Below are 22574 nucleotides of genomic sequence, written 5' to 3'. Positions count from 1 at the left end.
GGTATCAAGTGGAGTGCCCCAAGGGTCGGTCCTGGGGCCACTTTTGTTCAATATCTTCAGTAATGATCTGGAGGATGGTGTGGATTGCACCCTCAGCAAGTTTGCAGATGACACTAAACTGGGAAGAGAAGTAGATACACTACAGGGTAGGGACAGGATACAGAGGGCCCTAGACAAATTAGAGGATTGGGCCAAAAGAAATCTGATGAGGTTCAACAAGGGCAAGTGCAGAGTCCTGCACTTAGGACGGAACAATCCCATACACCGCTACAGACTAGGGACCAAATGGCTAGGCAGCAGTTCTGTGGAAAAGGACCTGGGGTTCTAGTGGACGAGAAACTGGATACGAGCCAGCAGTGTGCCCCTGTTGCCAAGAAGGCCAATGGCATTTTGGGATGTATAAGTAGGGGCATAGCGAGCAGATCGAGGGACGTGATCGTTCCCCTCTATTCGACATTGGTGAGGCCTCATCTGGAGTACTGTGTCCAGTTTTGGGCCCCACACTACAAGGAGGATGCGGAAAAATTGGAAAGAGTCCAGTGGAGGGCAACAAAAATGATTGGGGGCTGGAGCACATGACTTATGAGGAGAGGCTGAGGGAACTGGGATTGTTTAGTCTGCGGAAGAGAAGAATGAGGGGGGATTTGATAGCTGCTTTCAACTACCTGAAAGGGGGTTCCAAAGAGGATGGATCTAGACTGTTCTCAGTGGTAGCTGATGACATTACAAGGAGTAATGGTCTCAAGTTGCAGTGGGGGAGGTTTAGGTTGGATATTAGGAAAAACTTTTTCACTGGGAGGGTGGTGAAACACTGGAATGCGTTCCCTAGGGAGGTGGTGAAATTTCCTTCCTCAGAAGTTTTTAAGGTCAGGCTTGACAAAGCCCTGGCTGGGATGTTTTAGTTGGGGATAGGTCCTGCTTTGAGCAGGGGGTTGGGCTAGATGACCTCCTGAGGTCCCTTCCAACCCTGATATTCTATGATTCTATGATCAGTGAGGAGTTTCACACACTGAATGATCAGAATAAAGTGACCTGCAATGAGCTATAGACCAACAACCATTCACACTGATTCTTCAGCAAGTGTTTCAGAAGCAGGAGAACACCAGCGAGAACCAGGAACGGCTCAGAGACAATCAGCAGCGAGAAGGAGAACAATTCACCAAGCAGATGATTGGTTCTGGCTTATTTGCTGGGCCTTAAACGAGAACAACAAAGTCCTGAATCTCCTTCCTGCCACGAGACCCCCTGCTCAGCCAATCAGCGTGGAGACTCTGGCGGTGGCTGAGGGTTCCCCAGATGGCCCAGGGATGGCGCAGGTCACCGGTGAGGATCACTCTCAGAGCACGCTTCCTGTCGCATCTCTTTGGGAGGCCTCCCACCATGAGGGCTACAGAGCAGCCCCCTCCTCGCCAGTGGAGGGAGGGAAGCAGAAAAAGGAAAACCAAAAAAGACAAACCCCAAGGACTCGAAGGGACAAAGGCCTCGCTGGGGGAAAATTGTCCCACCTTAACCTCCTGTTTTCCATGCCGAGAATTTGGCCAGCACCGGGCGGATCAGGCTGCCTCGGTACCAAACCTCTCTGGGGCTCTTCCCTTCTCCACAGGGACGTCTGTCTTCTCGCTCAATGAGCAGTGGGAAAGGAGAAAACTCCAGAGAGGCTCCACCTCGCGCTCACATATGAGACCCTGAATTCTCTCTCAGTCCTCAAGGAGACACCTCAAGAAGGAGACTCCCTGCAGCAAAGCCCCGGGGGTCTCTGAGATCCCCCTGCCCTGCAGCCTGTCCTCCCTGGCCGTTGTCGTGGACTCTCTGTGAGGTCACCGCCTCCCAACCTCCTTTCACCAATCAGCTGAGTGCTGCAAAAGGCCCTTGTGATGTCACTGCCACCCCCACCCCTGCCCTGCAGGGCTCATGTCCTGCCCCGAGCCGGCTCCTGTGCGTGTTTGAGCTGCTCCCCCTGGGTCACCCCCACACACTCAGTGGTCGTGCAAGGGTTCACGCAGGCCACACGTGGAACCATCAGAGGATGCTCAATGGGCCGCACTCGGTTTTGCAGAGATTTGGAGACTTGAAGGCCAGAAGAGACTCTTAGATCATCTCTTCTGGCCCCCTGCATGGCGCAGTAGCGAGTTTTGGACCAAAGCAGACTCCAGAAAGGCATCTCATCAAGGGATGGAGGAAGCACCACTTCCCTTGGGAGTCTGGAGGAAATTGATGCTGTGGGGGGCAGGGAATTGACCTCAAGGCCACACTTGTGAGTCTGTATCATAACACACATGCACAACAGCACTGCGCGAAGTACGTACACGTCATCTTAACTCTGATGTTTCCTAACGTTTAAAGACTTGGTCTCCAGGGTGTTCTTTGTGTTTATAGATTGATTTTGGGGAGAGATGCAATCTTTTAGTTCAGAGTGGGAGTCTGTATCAGCAAAAAACAAAAACAAAACAAGGAGTAGTTCTGGCACCTTAGAGACTAACAAATGTATTTGGGCACATTTGATGGTGTGGCTGATGTGATTAGGTCCGAGGATGGTGTCCCTAGACTAGATATGTGGACAGAGTTGGCAATGGGTTTGTTGCAAGGATAGGTTCCTGGGTTAGTGTTTTTGTTGTGTGGTTGCTGGTGAGTATTTGCTTCAGGTTGGGGGGCTGTCTGTCAGCGAGGACTGGCCTGTCTCCCAAGATCTGTGAGATTGAGGGATCGTCCTTCAGAATAGATTGTAGATCCTCGATCCTGCCCTGGAGATCTTTTAGTTGGGGGCTGAAGCTGATGGCTGGTGGCATTCTGTTCCTTTCTTTGTTGGGCCTGTCCTGGAGTAGGTGACTTCTGGGTATTCTTCCTTTCAGCAGGTGGGGATTGTAGTTTGAAAAATGCTTGAAGAGATCCTGGAGATGTTTGTCACTGTCTGAGGGATTGGAGCAAATGTGGTTGTATCTTAGAGCTTGGCTGTAGAGAACGGATCGTGTGATGTGGTCTGGATGAAAGCTGGAGGCATATAAGTAAATATAGCGGTCCAGGATAGGGTGGTGTTTATGTGACCATTGCTTATTAGCACTGTAGTGTCCAGGAAGTAGGTGTCTTGGGTGGCCTCTCCTTCTGCCCCTCCACCCCCACCAACATGATACAGTTCTGCGGTGACCTGGAATGCGACTTTCCACGTCTCCAACAGAAGGAATATTTCCAACACACCTCTGAACAACACTCTAATCCACAGAGACCTTCCTACCAACACTACAAAAAGAAGGATTCTGCCTGAAGGTCGAAACAGCAGACTGGACTTCAACTCGAGTGCTTCAGCCAACAAGCACGGGCTGAAGTGGTTGAAAAGCAGCATCACTTGGCCCATAACCTCAGCCGTGCAGAACACAACACCGTCCACGGCCTCAGGAACAGCTCTGACATCCGAATCAAAAAGGCTGACAAAGGAGGTGCTGTCGTCTTCATGAATAGGTTGGAATATGAACAAGAGGCTGCTCGGCAGGTCTCCAACTCCACATTCTCCAGCCCATTCCCCTCTGATCCCACTCAGGGTGACCAAGAGAAACTGCACCATCTGCTCAAGAAACTCCCTGAAAAAGCACAAGAACAAATCTGCACAGACCCGCCCCTAGAACCTCGACCAGGGGTCTTCTATCTGCTACCCAAGATCCATAAACCTGGAAATCCTGGACGCCCCATCATCTCAGGCATTGGCTAGGGGTGCTGGTCGCTCAGGGCTGGAGGAGAGAGTCGACACAGCCAGATACTCCTGCTGTCTGGATGCCCATACCTGAGAGGATTTCATCGCAGTCTCTGACGAGGGGTTCAGGCTCCAGTGCTCTGTTCTGTTTTCCCAGCCCTGTCCAGGTGGTTGTTTCCAGTTTCAGAAATGGGGCAATGTTCACACACTCCCAATGGGTCTTTGCATAAATCAGGCCCTAAGCCAGGGGCAGGCAAACTTTGGCCTGATGCTGGATCGGGTTTCAGAAATTGTACGGAGGGACAGTTAGGGGAGGCTGGGCCTCCTCAAACAGCAAGGCATGGCCCGGCCAACGCCCCCATCCAACCCCCGCTTCTCGCCTCCAGACGGCCGCCCCGGGCCTCCGGCCCTATCCAACCCCTCTGTTTCCTGAGGGCCCCCCCCAGGACCCTTGCCCCATCAACACACCCGCTCTCTGTCCCCTGACTGCCCCCAGATCCCCCTGCCCCTAACAGACCCCCACTGCCCCATCCAACCCCCCTCTTCTTCCTGCCTGCCCCCCGGACCATCTGCCCCATCCAACCACCCCTTCTCCCTGACTGCCTGTAGCCAGACAGCCAGACCCTCCCACCCCCCACCCCCCGCCCTCAGACCAGCATTGCTGGAAACACAGGGGGAAGCCGGAACAGGGCACTTAACATATATTCCAGCACAGCCTTTGAAGCTGTGAAAGCACAGGTGTGCTGCTACAATGTGCCTCTGGGAACAGATACAAGGATTAAGCTCACAGCAGGCAGAGGCCCTGTGACAGACATGGCTCTTAGCCCCTACTAAATAGCGTGATGCACACACTGCAACATCCTAGGTGGGAAAATATTTACCCTGATAAAAGAAATGCCCCGTAGTCGACACTTATTGTTTCTCTCCCTTGCAAGAGTAAACTACTCTTGCGAAAGCTGGCGTCACCCAGACAGACCAGCCTCAATTTGGCATAAGAAAGGAGAAAGAGAATAGAGGAGTACAGAGGTATAAGTAGGGGACCTACAGCACCATGATTTTTGAGTGCTTTTCACTATCTATCTGCTGGTCAGATAAGTGACAGCCTCCCAAGGCTTCTGCAGCTAAGAGGGTCCCTACGCCTTGTTCCTTATTCGTCTTTCCGCGGAATTGAGTGACCGATCCTGGCTTGGCACCCGTGGAATCGAGAGATGCAAGGAGGGTAAGAAGCACTCACACCTGATCTCCTATCTTTAGTGTACACATATTTTGAAATAGAGCTCTATACTTTGTTTTCTTTCTTTGGGATTGTGGCTTCAGTTTTGTAACTTGTTTGTGTGTGTAACATCTCTACATTTAAATAAGTAGGCACTAGCAATTTTGTAACCACATGATTAGAATCTAGCTTAATAAATGTTGGTAACCATTTGTGCATAAGCCTGACTTGTTTTCTCTGGTTTACTGTAAAGCAGCCAACACAATTAAAGAACCTCAGCCGTTTTGGCTCTAAAGCCTGGCCATTAGGTGAGAGTACTAAGAGCCTAGCGTTGAGTTGTGCCGCCTCCACGGGGCAAACTCTTGGGGCACCTGTCAGTCAATCCTGGCTGCCCGCTGCGAAGGAGCTCTGAGCTCTAGCAGTTAAAGTCACGGGTGTGGAGAGGCTCTTAGTGCTGCCATTGGGGCACCTGTCAGTCAGTATTGACTGCCCGCTGCGAAGGAGCTCTGAGCTCTAGCAGTTAAAGTCACGGGTGGTTAGGACCTTGGGGCATCCGTCAGCCTAGCCCGGGCTGCCCGCCGCGAAGGGACAGTGCGTCCTAGCGGTTAAAGTCACGGATGGTATAAACGGGCATAGCTGCCACCTCACCAAACATCCTTGGCCGTCGGCTAACAGCCGGCTCGGGGCAGGACATGAGCCCTGCAGGGCAGGGGTGGGGGTGGCAGTGACATCACAAGGGCCTTTTGCAGCACTCAGCTGATTGGTGAAAGGAGGTTGGGAGGCGGTGACCTCACAGAGAGTCCACGACAACGGCCAGGGAGGACAGGCTGCAGGGCAGGGGGATCTCAGAGACCCCCGGGGCTTTGCTGCAGGGAGTCTCCTTCTTGAGGTGTCTCCTTGAGGACTGAGAGAGAATTCAGGGTCATATATGTCTGATATCTGCTGGGCGAGAAATACAGCGGTGCACAGACAATCCAGGAAGTTTTTGGAAACTGTAGGGGACAATTTCCTGGTGCAAGTGCTGGAGGAACCAACTAAGGGCTGAGCTCTTCTTGACCTGCTGCTCACAAACCGTGAAGAATTAGTAGGGGAAGCAAAAGTGGATGGGAACCTGGGAGGCAGTGACCATGAGATGGTCAAGTTCAGGATCCTGACACAAGGAAGAAAGGTAAGCAGCAGAATACGGACCCTTGACTTCAGAAAAGCAGACTTTGACTCCCTCTGGGAACTGATAGGCAGGATCCCCTGGGAGAATAACATGAGGGGGAAAGGAGTCCAGGAGAGCTGTATTTTAAAGAATCCTTACTGAGGTTACAGGGACAAACCATCCCGATGTGTAGAAAGAATAGTAAATATGTCAGGCGACCAGCTTGGCTTAACAGTGAAATCCTTGCTGATCTTAAACACAAAAAAGAGGCGTACAGGAAGTGGAAGATTGGACAAATGACCAGGGATGAGTATATAAATATTGCTCGGGCATGTAGGAATGAAATCAGGAAGGCTAAATCACACCTGGAGTTTCAGCTAGCGAGGGATGTTAAGAGTACCAAGAAGGGTTTCTTCACGTATGTTGGCAATAAGAAGAAAGCCAAGGAAATTGTGGGCCCCTTACTGAATGAGGGAGGCAATCTAGTGACAGAGGATGTGGAAAAAGCTAATGTACTAAATGATTTTTTTGCCTCTGTCTTCACGAACAAGGTCAGCTCCCAGACTACTGCACTGGGCAGCACAGCATGGGGAGGAGGTAGCCAGCCCTCTGTGAAGGAAGAAGTGGTTCGGGACTATTTAGAAAAACTGGACGTGCACAAGTCCATGGGGCCGGATGCGTTGCATCCGAGATTGCTAACGGAATTGACGGATGTGATTGCAGAGCCATTGGCCATTACCTTTGAAAACTCATGGCGATCGGGGGAAGTCCCGGAAGACTGGAAAAAGGCTAATATAGTGCCAATCTTTTAAAAAGGGAAGAAGGAGGATCCTGGGGACTACAGGCCAGTCAGCCTCACCTCAGTCCCTGGAAAAATCATGGAGCAGGTCCTCAAGGAATCAATTCTGAAGCACTTAGAGGAGAGGAAAATGATCAGGAACAGTCAGCATGGATTCACAAAGGGCAAATCATGCCTGACTTATCTAATTGCCTTCTATGATGAGATAACTGGTTCTGTGGATGAAGGGAAAGCAGTGGACGTGTTGTTCCTTGTCTTTAGCAAAGCTTTTGACACGGTCTCCCACAGTATTCTTGTCAGCAAGTTAAAGAAGTATGGGCTGGATAGATGCACTACAAGGTGGGTAGAAAGTTGGCTAGATTGTCGGGCTCAACGAGTACTGATCAATGGCTCCATGTCTAGTTGGCAGCTGGTATCTAGTGGAGCACCCCAAGTGTCGGTCCTGGGGCCGGTTTTGTTCAATATCTTCATAAGTGATCTGGAGGATGGTGTGGATAGCGCTCTCAGCAAGTTTGCGGATGACACTAAACTGGGAGGAGAGGTAGATATGCTGGAGGGTAGGGATAGGATACAGAGGGACATAGACAAATTGGAGGATTGGGCCAAAAGAAATCTGATGAGGTTCAACAAGGACAAGTGCAGAGTCCTGCACTTAGGACAGAAGAATCCAATGTACAGCTACAGACTAGGGACCGAATGGCTATGCAGCAGTTCTGCACAGAAGGACCTCAGGGTGACAGTGGACGAGAAGCTGGATATGAGTCAACAGTGTGCCCTTGTTGCCAAGAAGGCCAATGGCATTTTGGGATGTATAATTAGGGGCATTGCCAGCAGATCGAGGGACGTTATCGTTCCCCTCTATTCGACATTGGTGAGGCCTCATCTGGAGTACTGTGTCCAGTTTTGGGCCCTACACTACAAGAAGGATGTGGAGAAATTGGAAAACGTCCAGTGGAGGGCAACAAAATTGATTAGGGGTCTGGAACACATGACTTATGAGGAGAGGCTGAGGGAACTGGGATTGTTTAGTCTACGGAAGAGAAGAATGAGGGGGGATTTGATAGTTGCTTTTCACTCCCTGAAAGGTGGATCCAAAGAGGATGGATCTAGACTATGCTCAGTGAGAGCAGATGACAGAACGAGGAATAATGGTCTCAAGTTGCAGTGGGGGAGATTTAGGAAAAATTTTTTCACTGGGAGGGTTGTGAAACACTGGAATGCATTCCCTAGGGAGGTGGTGGAATCCCCTTCCTTGGAAGTTTTTAAGGTCAGGCTTGACAAAGCCCTGGCTGGGATGATTTAGTTGGGATTGGTCCTGCTCTGTTGGACTAGATGGCATCCAGAGGTCCCTTCCAACCCTGATATTCTATGATTCTATGTGAGCGCGAGGTAGAGCCTCTCTGGAGTTTTCTCCTTTCCCACTGCTCATTGAGCGAGAAGACAGACGTCCCTGTGGAGAACGTAAGAGCCCCAGAGAGGTTTAGTACCTAGGCAGCCTTTGAGTCCTTGGGGTTTGTCTTTTTTGGTTTCCCTTTTCCTGCTTCCCTCCCTCCACTGGTGAGGAGGAGGCTGCTCTGTAGCCTTCATGGTGGGAGGCCTCCCAAAGAGATGGGACAGGAAGCGTGCTCTGAGAGTGATCCTCACCGGTGACCTGAGCCATCCCTGGGCCATCTGGGGAACCCTCAGCCCACCGCCAGAGTCTCGGTGCTGATTGGCTGACGGGGGGTCTAGTGGCAGGGAGGAGATTCAGGACTTTGTTGTTCTCTTTTAAGGCGCAGCAAATAAGCCAGAACCAATCATCTGCTTGGTGAATTGATTGTCTCTGAGCCGTTCCTGGTTCTCGATGGTGTTCTCCTGCTTCTAAAACACTTGCTGAAGAATCAGTGTGAATGGTTGTTGGTCTGTAGCTCATTGTAGGTCCCTTTATTCTGATCATTCAGTGTGTGAAACTCCAGACTGGTGGTTTGTTTGAAAGTCAGGACACCCGGGTCCTGTTCCCAACTCTATCCCGACAGGTTGTGTGATGGAAGACAAGGCCCTTTGCCTTTCTCAGCCTTCGTTTCTCCCTCTGTCAGTTGGGGAGAACAATCCTCTCACACCTGCCTCCCGGTGGGGGGGAGGCTGGGGAGCTGTGGGGACCTGTTTGAGAGTGTGACTCGGAGCAGTGTATGGTAGGAGGTGTCCTATTCGGTTGAGTCATTCCAGAGGATGATGTAGTAAAGCAGAACCCCATTTTCCCAACCTCGCATTACACAGCTTTGCATGTGAACCAAACCAACCGTGCACACAGGTCCAGAAGCCGGCGATTTCTCCTTTGGCCACTAGATGTCGCTTCAGCCTCCCACTTCCCCCTTCTCCTGGTCAGCACAATGGGGGTCAGTCTCCCCAAAAAGAACGCCCGTCTCGCTTTGAACGTTCCTTGATGTGCCCCCTGTGGGCTGTCATAAATATAAAGGGAAGGCTAACCACCTTGAAATCCCTCCTGGCCAGAGGAAAAACCCTTTCGCCTCTTAAAGGTTAAGAAGCTAAGGTAACCTCGCTGGCCCCTGACCCAAATGACCAATGGGGAGACAAGATAAAGGGAAGGTTTGGTAAAAATCCTCACCAATTTGCATAGGTGACCACAGACCCAAACCATTGGCCACGGACAAGGCCCTGGGCGAGGAGCCGGTGGAGTAACGAGGGCCTGGGTCCACCTGCCCTGGCTGCCATCCATCCTTTGGTGGCTGCCCACGTCCCCATTGACCCACTAGACTGCACAGCCCCAAGAGGAGGGGCAACCATCTTGCCTCTGAACTCTCAGCCAAACAGCCCTGCACTGAAGGGCAGCTACACTGACTCCGGCCGTTGGGCCACAGAGCATTGAGGGAGAGAGTAGCCATATTGTCCGTTGCTATCGGGCCACAGGGGCGTAAGAGACAGGATAGACATATGGACTCTAAGCGTTGAGCCACACAGCCCTGATGGAGAGGGCAGCTGCACGGACCCTGGTCGCTGGGCCACACAGCCCCGACGGAGAGGGCGGCCGCACGGACTCTGGTCGCTGGGCCACACAGCCCCGACGGAGAGGGCGGCCGCACGGACTCTGGTCGCTGGGCCACACAGCCCCGACGGAGAGGGCGGCCGCACGGACTCTGGTCGCTGGGCCACACAGCCCCGACGGAGAGGGCGGCCGCACGGACTCTGGTCGCTGGGCCACACAGCCCCGACGGAGAGGGCGGCCGCACGGACTCTGGGTGTTGGGACACACACACTGCGTGGGAGGGCAGCCATTTTGACACTGGGCATTTGGCCAAACTACCCTGAGGCTTAGGGCAGTTATTTAATGTCAACCATGGGACCTCGCCCCTTCACTCCTCACACATCGCTCATCTGTCACCATGAGACCGACCCCATGACAGAAGACTTTTGGGGTCAAGAGGCAAACAGGAGTCGAAACAAGGAGTGGCATGTGACCCCTCTAAGAGATCCTCCCACTCCTTTACCAATCTGGGGGTGTTTTATCTCCATCCACCTGCCTCAGGAATGGATTTGAGCAATTGGGGAATGTTCTGGGGCAGAGTGACCCATCCGGAAGTGGGTCACGTGACCCTCCAAGAGCTCCTCCCACTTGGGGTGGCCTCAGCCCCTTAGGACCCACCAGAGAGGGGATTTCACCAAACAGGGTAAGTGCCCTGGTGGGGTGACCTGCCCGCAAGAGGGGTCCATCACCCCTCCATGAAATCCCCGCACAGTCCTCTGCTAATCAGTCAGGGTTTCACACACACGCTTTTGGCCATCCCAGAAGGGAAACGTAATGACCAGAATAGGCAGTGCCCGAAGGTCTAGGCCAGAAGCCGCCGATCTCTGGAGCTCCATGTCCGCGAGGCTGGCAGCATCGTCCTGGAAGTCGCAACACAACACTGCGGAGAAGAGCCCATCTCGTTCCAAGGATGTCTTTTGAAGAAACCGTGGCCCAGACCTTCGGGCTATACCTGTTCTGGATTGGTACACATTTCCCTTCTGAGATGGCCTCAGGTGGGAGTGAAACCCTCGCCAACTGCTAGAGGGTGGTGTGGGGACGTTTTAGAGGGACCACGGGATCCTGTTGCGGGCAGGTCGCTCCACTGCAGCACTTCCCTTCTTTGGTCAAATCCCCTCTCGGGGTGGTCCTACGGGGCTGACGCCCACTTCACTTGGTAGAGGACACAGGGAGGAATTCTCAGAGGGGATATACAACCCCCTTCTGCGTGGGTCACCATGCCCCGCAACGAACCCTGATTGGTCAAATCCAGTCTCCGGGTGTGTAAAATGCTGCTTGCCCCTGCCAAATTTTCCTAAAAGAAGGGAAGAGAGGCATGTACCTTTTGGGTTATCTGTCAGGTGGCCATCTTGGACTTGGGAAAAGAAGCTGGTGACCTTTAGCCATTTCCTCTATTAGTTTGGGTTGGGAAGTACACTCCCAAGCATGGATTGAATCTGCGTAGATAGGGTCTAACATCCAGGCAGAGACGACGCAAAGAGGGATAGGGAGGGTTTTTAGTTAGGTCTACTCACCCATTCCTGTGTCCATCATGGAGTCCCTCCCTGATGTCCAATGTCAAGAGAGCAGCAGCCGTCCATCGCTGTCCCTGCAAGAGAAGGGAGAGAGAACATCAAAATGACCTCCTGGGTGTAATTGTTTGGGAGACTGGAGCACTTCCAGAGTTCAAGTTTTGTTAATCCCCCCCTTCTCTAGCCTAGCCTAGTCCTTTTCCCTCTCGTAAATAAAGTCTTGTTTGTGTACTTACCACTGCCTGGCGTTATTTTCTTGTGCTAAGGCAAGCTCTGACAGACTGGCTTTAGAAAGGGGACCATGTGGGAAGAATTTACTGTAAGATTCCCTGCATCTTCTGAATGGGATTTGGGTTCTGCCCTTTTGAAAGGAAGGAAAAATCCTTCCAGGTGATCCTACTTGGCTGAAACCCACTGTGATTACTTGAAAAGAAAAGGAGTAATTGTGGCCCCTTAGAGACTAACCAATTTATTTGAGCATGAGCTTTCATGAGCTACAGCTCACTTCATCGGATGCATACTGTGGAAACTACAGAAGACATTATATACACAGAGACCATGAAACAATACCACCTCCCACCCCACTCTCCTGCTGGTAATAGCTTATCTAAAGTGATCACTCTCCTTACAATGTAGTGGTCACTTTGGATAAGTTATTACCAGCAGGAGAGTGAGTTTGTGTGTGTGGTTTTTGGAAGGGGTGTGTGTGTGAAAAAACCTGGATTTGTGCAGGAAATGGCCCACCTTGATTATCCACATTGTAAAGAGAGTGGTCACTTTGGATGGGCTATTACCAGCAGGAGAGTGAGTTTGTGTGTGGGGGGACGGAGGGTGAGAAAACCTGGATTTGTGCTGGAAATGGCCCAACTTGATTATCATTCACATTGTAAGGAGAGTGATCACTTTAGATAAGCAATTACCAGCAGGAGAGTGGGGTGGGAGGAGGTATTGTTTCATGGTCTCTGTGTATATAATGTCTTCTGCAGTTTCCACAGTATGCATCTGATGAAGTGAGCTGTAGCTCACGAAAGCTTATGCTCAAATAAATTGGTTAGTCTCTAAGGTGCCACAAGTACTCTTTTTCTTTTTGCGAATACAGACTAACACGGCTGTTACTCTGAAATATATCTTCCTGCTGTATTTTCCCCTGCATGCATCTGATGAAGTGGGCTTTAGCCCAAGAAAGCTTATGCTCAGATAAATTGGTTCGTCTCTAAGGTGCTACAAGTCCTCCTCATTAGTTTTTCCTGACTGATTGTGCTGGGGGCTCTGCCTGGCTCCAGCGCTCCGGTCCCTCAGCGACCAAGGCCACCTGGGAACCCTGATCGATTCCAGCTTCAAGGAGTGCTGAGATCCATCTGTCTCTTTCTGTGTCTCTGTCTCTCTCTAGGAATAGCCTCCTGACCCTGCCTCCTGTGATCAGTTATAGTTTGCTAGCCCCCCACCCCACCTCCATGGGTGTTTTTGGCTTCTCCATTCACTCTGCTGCAACGCTCCTTGTACCCAAGCTAAAGATCCCTGCAGCCCCAAAAATCCTCGGGGGGTTGCTCAGCAAGTGGGTTACTAGCAGAATGGTTGTGGGGTGAAGGTGGGGATAGGGAGGTGGTGAACCTGGGGGCAGAGGAGGGTGGCAGATGAAGGTGTTGCTCAGCCCAGCCCGCTGAGTCCAAGGACATAAGAGGGGACCAGCATTAAATTGCTGTTCGATCCAGCCCACTGAGTCCCGGGAAACATCAGGGGTCAGCTTGCGAGTGCTGATGACCCAGTCCTCTCGGACATGCTATGTTCATATGTGTGTGCCTGTGTGTCTCCTCGTGTTCATCACATTTTGGGGCTAGAAGACCCCAGCCCTGGGGAACCGAGGTCCTGCAGGGTAGCTCCATTGGGAGGGAACTTGCAGAAGGAAGGAGTAGCGATCCATAGGAAAACACAAGTGACAGAAGCAGCACATTGACAGAATTGCAGAATCTCCCCCCACCAGAAGAGTAACCCTAACAAATGGGCATACCCCAAGGTATTTGGCAATTCTGGTAACAGCTCCTTTGGGGCTTCTTTGGAAGGGGGATGGACGTCATTCTTGCGACAAGGCACCTGCTATGGCCAAAAACAATTTAGCCCTGTGCGCCCTTCCAGACAAGTCTTATGTCCCATATACTTTGGGTCTTCCAGGATAAGTCCCCGAATAATCAAGGATCTTGACCAAAAAGGTCGTCACGTCTAAAAAGGAAGAAAGATTGTCGTTGTGCAGACCATGAAACAAGCCCTGCAACTTCTGGACACGTATCCCAACAGTCCACAGGGTGCACGTCAAGGAACGTTCAAAGCGAGACGGGCGTTCTTTTTGGGGAGACTAACCCCCATTGTGCTGACCAGGACAAGGGGGAAGTGGGAGCCTGCAGCACCATCTAGCGGCCAAAGAAGAAATCGCCGGCTTCTGGACCTGTGTGCGCCCTTGGTTCGGTTCACATGCAAAGCTGTGTCACGCCAGGTTGGGAAAACGGGGTTCTACTGCACGACATCATCCTCTGGAATGACTCAACCCGACAGGACACCTCCTACGATACCCTGCTCCGAGTGACACTCTCAAACAGGTCCCCACAGCTCCCCAGCCTCCCCCCACCGGGAGGCAGGTGTGAGAGGATTGTTCTCCCCAACTGACAGAGGGAGAAACAAAGGCTGAGAAAGGCGAAGGGCCTTGTCTTCCATCACACAACCTGTCGGGATAGAGTTGGGAACAGGACCCGGGTGTCCTGACTTTCAAACTAACCATCAGTCTGAAGTTTCACATACTGAATGATCAGAATAAAGGGACCTGCAATGAGCTACAGACCAACAACCATTCACACTGATTCTTCAGCAAGTGTATTAGAAGCAGGAGAACACCAGCAAGAACCAGGAACGGCTCAGAGACAATCAGCAGCGAGAAGGAGAACAATTCACCAAGTAGATGATTGGTTCTGGCTTATTTGCTGGGCCTTAAACGAGAACAACAAAGTCCTGAGTCTCCTCCCTGCCACGAGACCCCCTGCTCAGCCAATCAGCGTGGAGACTCTGGCGGTGGGCTGAGGGTTCCCCAGATGGCCCAGGGATGGCGCAGGTCACCGGTGAGGATCACTCTCAGAGCACGCTTCCTGTCCCATCTCTTTGGGAGGCCTCCCACCATGAGGGCTACAGAGCAGCCCCCTCCTCGCCAGTGGAGGGAGGGAAGCAGGAAAAGGGAAACCAAAAAAGTCAAACCCCAAAGACTCGAAGGGACAAAGGCCTAGCTGGGGAAAACTGTCCCACCTTAACCTCCTGTTTTCCGTGCCGAGAATTTGGCCAGCACCGGGCGGATCAGGCTGCCTCGGTACCAAACCTCTCTGGGGCTCTTCCCTTCTCCACAGGGACGTCTGTCTTCTCACTCAATGAGCAGTGGGAAAGGAGAAAACTCCAGAGAGGCTCCACCTCGCGCTCACATATGAGACCCTGAATTCTCTCTCAGTCCTCAAGGAGACACCTCCAGAAGGAGACTCCCTGCAGCAAAGCCCCGGGGGTCTCTGAGATCCCCCTGCCCTGCAGCCTGTCCTCCCTGGCCGTTGTCGTGGACTCTCTGTGAGGTCACCGCCTCCCAGCCTCCTTTCACCAATCAGCTGAGTGCTGCAAAAGGCCCTTGTGATGTCACTGCCACACCCACCCCTGCCCTGCAGGGCTCATGCCCTGCCCCGAGCCGGCTCCTGTGCGTGTTTGAGCTGCTCCCCCTGGGTCACCCCCACACACTCAGTGGTCGTGCAAGGGTTCACGCAGGCCACACGTGGAACCATCAGAGGATGCTCAATGTGCCGCACTCGGTTTTGCAGAGATTTGGAGACTTGAAGGCCAGAAGAGACTCTTAGATCATCTCATCTGGCCCCCTACACATCACAGGCCTCCTGCATGGCGCAGTCGCGAGTTTTGGACCAAAGCAGGCTCCAGAAAGGCATCTCATCAAGGGATGGAGGAAGCACCACTTCCCTTGGGAGTCTGGAGGAAATTGATGCTGTGGGGGGCAGGGAATTGACCTCAAGGCCACACTTGTGAGTCTGTATCATAACACACATGCACAACAGCACTGCGCGAAGTACGTACACGTCATCTTAACTCTGATGTTTCCTAACGTTTAAAGGCTTGGTCTCCAGTGTGTTCTTTGTGTTTATAGATTGATTTTGGGGAGAGATGCAATCTTTTAGTTCAGAGTGGGAGCCGTGTTAGTCTGTATCAGCAAAAAACAAAAACAAAACAAGGAGTAGTTCTGGCACCTTAGAGACTAACAAATGTATTTGGGCACATTTGATGGTGTGGCTGATGTGATTAGGTCCGAGGATTGTGTCCCTAGACTAGATATGTGGACAGAGTTGGCAATGGGTTTGTTGCAAGGATAGGTTCCTGGGTTAGTGTTTTTGTTGTGTGGTTGCTGGTGAGTATTTGCTTCAGGTTGGGGGGCTGTCTGTAAGCGAGGACTGGCCTGTCTCCCAAGATCTGTGAGATTGAGGGATCGTCCTTCAGAATAGATTGTAGATCCTCGATCCTGCCCTGGAGATCTTTTAGTTGGGGGCTGAAGTTGATGGCTGGTGGCATTCTGTTCCTTTCTTTGTTGGGCCTGTCCTGGAGTAGGTGACTTCTGGGTATTCTTCCTTTCAGCAGGTGGGGATTGTAGTTTGAAAAATGCTTGAAGAGATCCTGGAGATGTTTGTCACTGTCTGAGGGATTGGAGCAAATGTGGTTGTATCTTAGAGCTTGGCTGTAGACAACGGATCGTGTGATGTGGTCTGGATGAAAGCTGGAGGCATATAAGTAAATATAGCGGTCCAGGATAGGGTGGTGTTTATGTGACCATTGATTATTAGCACTGTAGTGTCCAGGAAGTAGGTGTCTTGGGTGGCCTCTCCTTCTGCCCCTCCACCCCCACCAACATGATACAGTTCTGCGGTGACCTGGAATGCGACTTTCCACGTCTCCAACAGAAGGAATATTTCCAACACACCTCTGAACAACACACTAATCCACAGAGACCTTCCTACCAACACGACAAAAAGAAGGATTCTGCCTGAAGGTCGAAACAGCAGACTGGACTTCAACTCGAGTGCTTCAGCCAACAAGCACGGTCTGAAGTGGTTGAAAAGCAGCATCACTTGGCCCATAACCTCAGCCGTGCAGAACACAACACCGTCCACGGCCTCAGGAACAGCTCTGACATCCGAATCAAAAAGGCTGACAAAGGAGGTGCTGTCGTCTTCATGAATAGGTTGGAATATGAACAAGAGGCTGCTCGGCAGGTCTCCAACTCCACATTCTCCAGCCCATTCCCCTCTGATCCCACTCAGGGTGACCAAGAGAAACTGCACCATCTGCTCAAGAAACTCCCTGAAAAAGCACAAGAACAAATCTGCACAGACCCGCCCCTAGAACCTCGACCAGGGGTCTTCTATCTGCTACCCAAGATCCATAAACCTGGAAATCCTGGACGCCCCGTCATCTCAGGCATTGGCTAGGGGTGCTGGTCGCTCAGGGCTGGAGGAGAGAGTCGACACAGCCAGATACTCCTGCTGTCTGGATGCCCATACCTGAGAGGATTTCATCGCAGTCTCTGACGAGGGGTTCAGGCTCCAGTGCTCTGTTCTGTTTTCCCAGCCCTGTCCAGGTGGTTGTTTCCAGTTTCAGAAATGGGGCAATGTTCACACACTCCCAATGGGTCTTTGCATAAATCAGGCCCTAAGCCAGGGGCAGGCAAACTTTGGCCTGATGCCGGATCGGGTTTCAGAAATTGTACGGAGGGACAGTTAGGGGAGGCTGGGCCTCCTCAAACAGCAAGGCATGGCCCGGCCAACGCCCCCATCCAACCCCCACTTCTCGCCTCCTGACGGCCGCCCCGGGCCTCCGGCCCTATCCAACCCCTCTGTTTCCTGAGGGCGCCCCCCAGGACCCTTGCCCCATCAACACACCCGCTCTCTGTCCCCTGACTGCCCCCAGATCCCCCTGCCCCTAACAGACCCCCACTGCCCCATCCAACCACCCCTTCTCCCTGACCGCCTGTAGCCAGACAGCCAGACCCTCCCCACCCCGCCCTCAGACCAGCATTGCTGGAAACACAGGGGGAAGCCGGAACAGGGCACTTAACATATATTCCAGCACAGCCTTTGAAGCTGTGAAAGCACAGGTGTGCTGCTACAATGTGCCTCTGGGAACAGATACAAGGATTAAGCTCACAGCAGGCAGAGGCCCTGTGACAGACATGGCTCTTAGCCCCTACTAAATAGCGTGATGCACACACCCCAACATCCGAGGTGGGAAAATATTTACCCTGATAAAAGAAATGCCCCGTAGTCGACACTTATTGTTTCTCTCCCTTGCAAGAGTAAACTACTCTTGCGAAAGCTGGCGTCACCCAGACAGACCAGCCTCAATTTGGCATAAGAAAGGAGAAAGAAAGACTCGAGAAAGGCATCTCATCAAGGGATGGAGGAAGCACCACTTCCCTTGGCAAAAAGAAAAGGAGTACTTGTGGCACCTTAGAGACTAACCAATATATTTGAGCATAAGCTTTCGTGAGCTACAGCTCACTTCATCGGATGCATATTGTGGAAAGTGTAGAAGATCTTTTTATACACACAAAGCATGAAAAAATACCTCCCCCCACCCCACTCTCCTGCTGGTAATAGCTTATCTAAAGTGATCACTCTCCTTACAATGTGTATGATAATCAAGGTGGGCCATTTCCAGCACAAATCCAGGGTTTAACAAGAACGTTTGGGGGGTGGGGGGGCACCATCTATTCAGGGGGCACCATCACAGGGCCTAATCACGTCAGCCACACTATCAGAGGCTCGTTCACCTGCACATCCACCAATGTGATATATGCCATCATGTGCCAGCAATGCCCCTCTGCCATGTACATTGATCAAACTGGACAGTCTCTACGTAAAAGAATAAATGGACACAAATCAGATGTCAAGAATTATAACGTTCATAAACCAGTCGGAGAACACTTCAATCTCTCTGGTCACCCGATAACAGACATGAAAGTTGCGATATTACAACAAAAAAACTTCAAATCCAGACTCCAGCGAGAGACTGTTGAATTGGAATTCATTTGCAAATTGGATACAATTAACTTAGGCTTGAATAGAGACTGGGAGTGGCTAAGTCATCATGCAAGGTAACCTATTTCCCCTTGTTTTTTCCTACCCCCCGCCCCCTCCTCAGACGTTCTTGTTAAACCCTGGATTTGTGCTGGAAATGGCCCACCTTGATTATCATACACATTGTAAGGAGAGTGATCACTTTAGATAAGCTATTACCAGCAGAAGAGTGGGGTGGGGGGAGGTATTTTTTCATGCTTTGTGTGTATAAAAAGATCTTCTACACTTTCCACAGTATGCACCGATGAAGTGAGCTGTAGCTCACGAAAGCTTATGTTCAAATAAATTGGTTAGTCTCTAAGGTGCCACAAGTACTCCTTTTCTTTTTGCGAATACAGACTAACACGGCTGTTACTCTGAAACACTTCCCTTGGGAGTCTGGAGGAAATTGATGCTGTGGGGGGCATGGAATTGACCCCAAGGCCACATTTGTGAGTCTGTGTCACACCACACATGCACAACAGCACTGCGTGAAGTATGTACACGTCATCTTAACTCTGATGTTTCCTAACGTTTAAAGGCCTGGCCTCCAGGGTGTTCTTTGTGCTTCTAGATCTCTTTTGCGGAGAGATGCAATCATTTAGTTCAGAGTGGGAGCCATGTTAGTCTGTATCAGCAAAAAAACAAAAACAAAACGAGGAGTAGTTCCGGCACCTTAGAGACTAACAAATGTATTTGGGCACATTTGATGGTGTAGCTGATGTGATTAGGTCCTAGGATGGTGTCCCTAGACTAGATATGTGGACAGATTTGGCAATGGGTTTGTTGCAAGGATAGGTTCCTGGGTTAGTGTTTTTGTTGTGTGGTTGCTGGTGAGTATTTGCTTCAGGCTGGGAGGCTGTCTGTCAGCGAGGACCAGCCTGTCTCCCAAGATCTGTGAGAGTGAGGGATCATCCTTCAGAATAGATTGTAGATCCTTGATCCTGCCCTGGAGATCTTTTAGTTGGGGGCTGAAGGTGACGGCTGGTGGCATTCTGTTCCTTTCTTTGTTGGCCTGTCCTGGAGTCGGTGACTTCTGGGTATTCTTCCTTTCAGCAGGTGGGGATTGTAGTTTGAAGAATGCTTGATAGAGATCCTGTAGGTGTTTTTCTTTGTCTGAGGGACTGGAGCAAATGCGGTTGTATCTTAGAGCTTGGCTGTAGAGAACGGATCGTGTGATGTGGTCTGGATGAAAGCTGGAGGCATGTAGGTAAGTACAGCGGTCCAGGATAGGGTGGTGTTTATGTGACCATCGCTTATTAACACTGTAGTGTCCAGGAAGTGGGTATCTTGTGTGCCCTCTCCTTCTGCCCCTCCACCCCCACCAACATGATACAGTTCTGCGGTGACCTGGAATCCTACTTTCCACGTCTCCGACTGAAGGAATTTTTCCAACACACCTCTGAACAACACACTAATTCAGAGAGACCTTCCTACCAACACGACAAAAAGAAGGATTCTGCGTGGACTCCTCCTGAAGGTCGAAACAGCAGACTGGACTCAAGTGCTTCACCCGACAAGCACGGGCTGAAGTGGTGGAAAAGCAGCATCACTTGGCCCATAACCTCAGCCGTGCAGAACACAACACTGTCCATGGCCTAAGGAACAACTCTGACATCCGAATCAAAAAGGCTGACAAAGGAGGTGCTGCCGTCATCATGAATAGGTTGGAATATGAACAAGAGGCTGCTCGGCAGCTCTCCAACTCCACATTCTCCAGCCCTTTCCCCTCTGATCCCACTCAGGGTGACCAAGAGAAACTGCACCATCTGCTCAAGAAACTCCCCGGAAAAGCACAAGAACAAATCTGCACAGACCCGCCCCTGGTACCCTGACCAGGGATATTCTTTCTGCTACCCAAGATCCATAAACCTGGAAATCCTGGACGCCCCGTCATCTCAGGCATTGGCTAGGGGTGCTGGTCGCGCAGGGCCGGAGGAGAGAGTCGACACAGCCAGATACTCCTGCTGTCAGGATGCCAATGCCTGAGAGGATTTCATCGCAGTCTCTGACGAGGGGGTTCAGGCTCCAGCGCTCTGCTCTGTTTTCCCAGCCCTGTGCAGGGGGTTGTTTCCAGTTTCAGAAATGGGGCAATGTTCACACATTCCCAATGGGTCTTTGCATAAATCAGGCCCTAAGCCAGGGGCAGGCAAACTTTGGCCTGATGCCGGATCGGGTTTCAGAAATTTTTTACGGAGGGACAGTTAGGGGAGGCTGGGCCTCCTCAAACAGCAAGGCATGGCCCAGCCCCCGCCCCCATCCGACCCCCACTTCTCGCCCCCTCATGGCCGCCCCGGGCCTCCGGCCCCATCCAACCCCTCTGTTCCCTGAGGGGCCCCCCAGGACCCTTGCCCCATCCACACCCCCGTGCTCTCTGTCCCCTGACCACCCCTGGATTCTCCCACCCCTAATTGTCCCCCGCTGCCCCATCCATCCCCTCTTCTCCTTCCTGACTGCCCGCCCCCCCGCAACCCATGCAACCACCTTTTCTCCCTGACCGGCCCGAGACTCTCCACCCCAACTGACCCCTGCCCTAACTGCCCCCCATCGCCCCATCCAACCCCTCCTCTCCTTCCTGACTTGCCCCGGGACCCCTGCCCCATCCAACCACCCCTTGTCTCTGACCACCCCGGGAGCTCTTGCCCCTATTCAACCCCCTGTTCCCAGTTGTCTGATGGCCCCGAGCCCTATCCACCCCCCAACTTCTGACCACCCCCCGAACTCCCGTGCCCTCTATCCCACCCCTCGCCCACTCCCTGCCCCCTTACCGCGTTGCCTGGAGCACCGGTGGCTGGGGGGTGGTAGCCATGGCCTGGTGCCACCGCACTACCCCTCCCCACAGCCCCATGGGGCTGCCTCCCCACAAGTCCCCAGGCCCCAGTGTGGCCTTGCCACTCCACAATCCCCCACCGACTGTCCTCCTCGCCCCAACCCAGGGTGCAGCCACCCCACCCCACAGAGCCCTCCCCTCCCTACAGCCCCCCACAGCCATGCTGTGTCCCCCTGGGGGCGGCCATGGTGCTGCCCCTTCCTCCCTTCCTCCCAACCCAACCGCCACAGCCATGCCATTGACCCAAGTGCCCGATCCAAGTCCCCTATAGCCTCTCCCTCCCCCACATCCCTCCCAGACCCAGTCCCCATCCCTACAACCCAATCGCCCCCTGTCCACAACCCCCCTCTCCTCCTCCCACAGCACCAATCCATCCCCTACCCTCCCACAGCTCCCACCACACAGACCCCTCCACCTCCCAGCTGGGCCCCCTCCCCGCCCCCCGCCGCCCCACCCACCCCATCAGACCCCCCCCCCCCCGCTGGTGCTCCAGGGTTTCCCCAAGACCCACCAACAGCTGTGAATTAAAAACCCCACACTGTTTGTTGCGGCCTCCTGGAGCCGTGGTCCCTACCTGGAGATGCTGAAATCTCACTCTTGTCTCTCTCCTCCTGCCTCCGGCTCCGAGCCAGGCTCCGGACAGTTATGTGGTGAAGAGATGAACTGATGATAGTGGAAGGAAAAAATCAAAAACCAAAAACAAAGGCAAAAGCGCAAGCCAGGCAGGCAAGGCAAATTGCAAGGTGTTGCCATGGACTCGTCCTCCCCCTTCTCCAATAACCCAACCAAAACAGGACACCACAGACCCCATGGACCTCAAACCAACCACCTGGAAGCAGCAGCAAAAGGGCAGCAAGGACACAGGCCGACAGAGAGTGGAAGGAAAATCAAAAGGGAAAGAGCCCAGTCTTTGAAAGCTTTTTTAGTTCTCTGCACATGCTCCCAGAAGAGGATGGGGCAACCGACAGCCAATCATGCTCTCAAGCAGGGAAAGAAAATCTACTCCTGGACCAACAACAAAGGAAAAGGAGAAGGAATGGGACAGTAAGCGGGACGGAGAGATTTATCCACATGAGATGGTAATTCATTAATTCCCTGGGTTACTTCCTGGCCATTTCTGTGACTTTAGTCCCATTAAGAAAACTGTTCTCAAAATCTCTGGGTCTCCTTGCCCTATGCTGTGGTTATGAAAGGTCCTTCTCAGGTCCTTTTACTTTCCTGCTTTCCACTTACTGTA

This window comes from Lepidochelys kempii, unplaced genomic scaffold (assembly GCF_965140285.1).
Source record: "Lepidochelys kempii isolate rLepKem1 unplaced genomic scaffold, rLepKem1.hap1 scaffold_32, whole genome shotgun sequence".
Classification (NCBI taxonomy): Eukaryota; Metazoa; Chordata; order Testudines; family Cheloniidae; genus Lepidochelys; species Lepidochelys kempii.
Note: the sequence above shows the minus strand (reverse complement) of the source record.